We start from the raw sequence: 6,484 nt of genomic DNA on the forward strand, positions 1-6,484 counted from the left end.
TCGTGTAGGCACTGATAATATGAGTGTGTGCTTTCATGCTGTGTGTGGAGTACACAGGCTTTGCTAAACTGGTGGGATATGTGAGCACAGATAAAACAGTAAGAAGTATGGTAGAACAAATCAACGCAGAAAAGACAAGTTGCCCAGAATGTGATAAAAGATGAAAGGGAAAATAAAGAACTTGTCTTGGAGGATTTAGTGGGGAGATGCAGGCACATGGTCAGGAAAGCCTAAATGCAGTGGCTCCAGTTGCCACAAATTTGGGAAAATCTGGATGCTTTGCTCTTTTTTGAGTCCTCCTTGAACTCTTTGGTGCGGAATATGAGGATTCCGACCACTGTTCCAAGGTTTCCAAAGGTCTGATAAGGTCTGATAGCCTGGGGTGAGATAGCCTGCTTCAATGACCTGACCTAGTGACACACATGCAGATTGTCTGTGCAGTGCAAATAAATCATTCAAGTTTTTTTCTGGGTATGTGGCACAGAATCTTACTTCCATGTCTAATTCCCTGGACAGAACCATTCCAGTAGAGATGAAACATGTTTTTCACTTCTGAAATTACAGTAACACTATGTCTGTCAAGCAGAATATGTATGCTAGTGCTCTACCTATATTCAAAAGGGATTAGTATGTTTTTATTTGGAAATTTTCTACATTCTAACTAAAAATCTAGTAATAGCATAAACTACGAATAAATGCTTAATGACACCACCACGAGAAGCCCCTAAGCTGCAGGCTGCTGAAGAGGATTCACCAGAGAAGTATCACTTCTTTAATTCACCAGTCTTTTCTTCCCTACTGTAGTCTTTCTATTTGAGAGGGAGTTAATTTTTTTTTTTTTTAATAGCAGGCTTTATGGTGATGTGTTTTGAATTTGGAAATGAAACAGTGTTGGCTGCACACCAGTGTTTTGGCTAATCCTAAATAGTGCTTGCCCAGCATCAAGGCTTTCTCTTTTTCTCGCTCTCCTCCCTCCCCTTCCCCCTCAGCGACTAGGCTGGGAGTGGGCAATAAGCTGGGACGGGACACCGCCAGGACAGCTGGCCTGAACAGACTAAAAGGATGTTGGATGCCATATAACATCATGGTCAGCTGTAAAAGCTAAAGGAAACTAGGAGGGAGTAGGGACACTTGTGGTTATGGTTTGTGTCTTCTCAAGTACCCATTACGGGTGCTAAGGCCCTGCTTTCTAGGAGTGGCTGAACACCTACCAGCCCATGGGAAATAGGGAATAAATTCCGCCTTTGTTTCGCTGGCGCATGCAACTTTTGCTTCACCTATTAAACTGTCTCTGTCTCGATCCTCGACTCTTCTTGCCTCCCTTCTGTTTTCTCCCCTTTCCAAGGGACAGGGGAGTGACCAAGAGGCTGTGTAGATATTTGACTGTTGGCCTGGATCAATCAACCCAACACAGACCTTTTTTCTGCCCAACATGGGATTTAAGGGGTTCGACATAACATCGGATTTGATTGTACTGTGCTGGTCCAAATTTGTAGCTGTTACAATTGCTTAGCAGGCATAGATTGGCAGGCTCCCATGCTCACCAAGGGGTTCATTTACTTTATTGTATGTTAGAGGCTATGGCTTGTTAGTGCCTGGTTTTGGTTTTGGCTGTTTGATATACTGCTTATCATTTTACTTAGCCATGCCTGGTGGTATTTTGATAGCAGTATTTGCCCATGTGCCTGGGCGGGCATATATTTGTATACTGCTGTTCCAGACACCCATGAAGTCAAACATGAACTGGAGCAGGAACACCCCCGAGGGGACGGTGGCCTGGGAATAAACCTGTACTAGAGGAGGTACATCCTCAGACGAACTGCGATCCATGGTGGATCCAGGCTGGTGCAGGTGTGATAGGTGGATGCTGTTGCAGAAGTAACTATAATGTGGTCTAAAGGGACAAGGTGGAGATTGTAATGGACATACACAACCTGTTGTAACCCATGGTTTGAGTTGTGTGTTATAGAAAGTGCTACAGTAGGAACCACCAAAACAAACGTAGAATGAACCTCACAAGAAACTGGGCATTGGTGTCTCAGCCTAAGCTGGCTTTGCTTCTTGACGACACAACAAATGATGACTTCTGTTCTGAGTAACCACTGTAACAGATGAAGCCCAATCTGTGGACTGAAAAACTCGATGGAGTTCTATCATCTTCTCACCTTTCTTCTATTTTCTCCCCATCCTATGGGAGAGGTGAGTGAACAAGCAGCTGTCTGGGTGTTTGTTAGCAGATTTCAACCCATCACACCTACTTGTCTGTTACAGGATGCATTTAAACAAAATTCTTCTCCCTGGATATGGATGTCATCTGTCCTTTTCAAAACCACGGAGTTCTGTCTTGATCCCTACTGATCAGGGACTACAGAAAAGGAAGCTGGGAAGAAACTAACTACTAGATGCTATTTGAGACAGGAACTTGTCCTAGAGGGATCTTTAATGTGGTGCAGTAGAGTTTTTTCTGTTAGTGGCATGGTTCTTCTCAGTCTCCCTTATGTTTTGGTTCAGTCATGTTACTTGGGTTTGGTATCTTCTTAGCAGAAAGACAATTTGAGGTGAAACTTAATTCTTGAGATTTATAGTACATGAGGAATCACTCAAACTTACAAATGGATAGCGTATGGTTATGTGAAGACTGCATTTTTGGCTTGAGATGCATTAATTTGCAGTTAATCAAAAGGTAAAAACACCATTGAAGAGGAATTTCTCATGTTTGCAGATGGGTTTTTTTTATGGTTATGGAATGAGAATTGGAAAGAATTGTTGAGATTGCTGGAGTCAGAGTTGTATCATTTTATGGAACATCTGCTTAAAACTAGACCTCCTTTTTATCCTGCGGATTAAAAAGGACCAAAACTGAGTAAAATAACTAACATATTTAAAATTAAGCTAGGTACAGTACTAAAGAATGTACAGAAAGGGATGAAGAATCAGTGAAAGTTTGGCTGATCTTGTTTTGGGTCTGAGTAAATAAATCTTCAAATTACCATATGTATGGTAAGGACCTTAGCCACCCTTGAGTATACTTGTAACTGACACATACAGAATACCCCTCAGACCAGAGAGGGATATGATGGCAAGTAAGTCTTTTCCTGGGAAGACTATGGCAATGTCATTTAATCCCGTTCTCTGATTCTACTGGCTATCCTTTTTTTTTTTTTTTTTTGATATACAAGGCTCTAGTCAATCAATTGTATAACTGCTGGCTTGCCATCAGATTTTGTTTCATTTTTCTGCCTTTTTTTTCATTTTATTTTCATCAAGAAGAGATTATTTGTGTAGGTTGAAATGTGTCTGGCATCCAAGTTCTTTGAGAAAGCTCAGACTGATGTGTGCAATTCTTCTTTCATACCTCTACTGATATATCAAAGTTGTGGATCTGAGCTGACTTTTTTCACGATGTGGGGTTTTTTGGTGTTTTTTGTTTTTTAAAAGGAGTTTGCTAACTGACAGGGCTTTTAAGTAGTTGTGTTTTATTACAGCAGCTAAAAGAATAACCTTTAGGTACTCTTGCCAAGATATCCTTCTTTGTGGCTTTTTTTTCTCGGATATGTTGGTTTAAGAAGGGGAATTCAGCCTTTTGGATCAAGCGTAAGCAAGTCTGTTGACCCGGATTTACGAATATCTGATAAGTGGAGTATCATATCTTAGACCCGTACAAACAATGGGGTCGAATTTCAGCAGTTCAGGTTTGTATTGAAAGGCAAAACCCAATAAATAAATAAATGAGCAAAAGAGGAAAGGTCCTGTAACACCTGCTGAGCATGAGGTCAATCTTCTGAGTCATGTTTCAGCAAATAGGGTGGTGGTCTATCAGTGGCACGAGAACACATGCTGTGGCAGTCCCTGGAGCAGAAATTCCGTGTTGGTGGATTATCTCCTGGAAATGTGGAAGAAGGAATTAAGTAGTGTTTGAAAATAGTAATTTTTGCTTGTTGAAAAACTGATTGCATGTCAAAGCTTTGATTTACTCACAACTGTGAGCTGTATCTTTAGTGTGCTAAATAATGCTAGACTGTAGCCTCCGTTGCATAGATGCACATTTAATTGAGACTAGCTCATTACTGTCTCTCTCATTACTCTCATTTTTCTCATTACAGAGAAGAGTAATCTTTCAGAGAATGTGTAGTGTGGTGACAGCTGATGACAGCTAAAGGAAAATAACAGAATATGTAACCAGTCAGGTCTTAGCAGACGAGCGAATGATCTGTGATCGTAGTTTGGGAAACATGGGTTGTTTGCAACACCATTCTCTTTGTCAGATTACAAGTTGTATGTACAAATACTTGCATGGTCAAAACCTTGACTGCGCCTCCATAGCCTCTATTTCTTTTTGTATTTAACACAACAGCAGAGAGCAGTAATTACTGTCTTCTAGTTGATCCAGCATTTAGTCTCATACTGGTGCACTTGGAAACTCCTTTGCGTGCACGTATGCACAAGTGTGCACAAAATCCGTTCAGCTCTCACTAGACTGCCTTCTTTTTCATAATGGCCCTGCTGTGGCCTTCTTGTTTGAACATAGGAGCTACTACAGAGCTTCTGCATTTGAACTTCATGTCCCTGATAGTCATTAAGTTGACAAGCCCTTTAGCTCAAAGAAGTGCTGAAGGTATTACATCCTTCCGCAACATGCAGGGGAATCTTTCAGTATAACAGCCTGTATGAAAAAAGAAAATAAACTTAAATTGATTAATGGTTGTGCTTACTGATTATAAAGTAGTTTTCCTCTTCACGATGCTTCAATCATTAACAAATTTTTCAACACCTTGCTCTCATCCCCATCTGCTCTACCGTTTGCCTCTCCACCTGTTACTGTTATGTTCTACCATCCTCTAATTTTCCACTTTCAGTAATACAGCCTCACTGTCTTTTTCATAATTTTATTTGGAGGTTATATATATGCATCATGTGATTCTTCAGTATATGTTTTAACGCACACTCATCACTGAGCGTAAACCATAAACCTTTAGAACATTTAATTTACTGCATTTGACTGTGCATCAGATTCTGGCAAACTGACCATAAATTTATCTGAAATGTTTTCAGAGGGTGCTAGATTTAGCACTGCTGATTCATTGAAAGGTTGTAAAATTAGTACTAAATAAACAAATAGGTGATGGTAGCTTCAGCAAGGTAAATAAATACACACAATTAATTTCCCCTTCAACTCTACAGTTTCAGAGTGTGGAAATATTAATAGAAGTATTAGGAACCTTACAGTTTGCATCATAAATATGACTTTTAATTACTAGAATATTAGAGAGAAATAAAAGTGATTTATTCTAAAATTCAGTAAGTCAAGTGATACATGTCTGTTGCAGGCCTGGATGATGGCATCTGGGAAGATCATGTTTTCTCTTGGGATTTTGTGGTGGGCACCAGAGAGGGGCATTGCTTGCGCTGTCCCCCCCGCAAAAGGGATGGAGCTGAAAGGCAGGTACGCATGCCCTCCATCTGGATTTCTTGGGGCCCACAAAGTGTAGCAATGAGCTTTTCCCCCTTTTCTGTAGAGACTATTTGGTGTCCTTTAGGACGAGGACACCTTTCATGTAATTGATAGCTGTCACAGCTTTTAAGCTTTTATTAGCGTTTTAAATCGACATGAGAATCAATGTCTGTGCTCAGTTACAATATTATGACTGCTGATAAAGGTGAACAGTTTTTTTCATTCTCCAATGCCTTCGCTGCTTATAGAGTCTGTGTTATTTCCAAGACAAGAAGTGGTGTGATTGCTGTTTGTCTTCACTCCAGTTAGTTTACACCAGAAGGATATGTCCATGCATGATACGTACTTGGGTATTTTCTTTCCCAACCATACACAGTTGCAGCAGTGCTGTCTAAAAGAAGAATTTGTACTTAAGGTTACAGACAAGGTACGAGTCAATGACACTTCACTAACTCATTGCATTAATATGGGGAAAACTAATGACTGTGCTGAATGTTTGCGTAAACATCTGTGACATTGCCTCACAGGCACATTTATTATACGCTGCATGTGGAGAACTTGTATTGCTTCAAGTTTTCCGAGGCTGATTTACGTGGGCATGTTGGCACTGAACTCTCAAAGGCTATGTAAGTTGCTAACTTTGGTCTTGAGTTCAAAACGAGTGTTGCGATTCCTACCTAACTGTATTTACCTAATCTAGATGAAGTTAGATCCATTCTCTTTCATCTGCTTTGCAAGATGTTGGTCTATAAAATATTGTTTACATTGAGGATGAGAAGTTATGATTGGCTGGTCTTTTTGTCTTGGGGTTTTTTCTTTCTTCATCAGCTGTGTGGACAGAGTTGATTTTTTTTTTTTTCCTATTTCCTTTCACGAGTTTCATTACTTTGTAGCAGTTACTTTGCAGCAGTTACTTTGCTTTAATGAAGTCTGTAAGGATAAGGGACCACCCCTTTCGCATTTTTAAAGCTTTTTAAAATTTGTTGATGGGTTACTTATAACTGAAACTTTTCTAATGTGCAGACCAGTGCT

Source organism: Buceros rhinoceros, unplaced genomic scaffold (assembly GCF_000710305.1).
Source record: "Buceros rhinoceros silvestris isolate BGI_N320 unplaced genomic scaffold, ASM71030v1 scaffold2035, whole genome shotgun sequence".
NCBI classification, from domain to species: Eukaryota; Metazoa; Chordata; class Aves; order Bucerotiformes; family Bucerotidae; genus Buceros; species Buceros rhinoceros.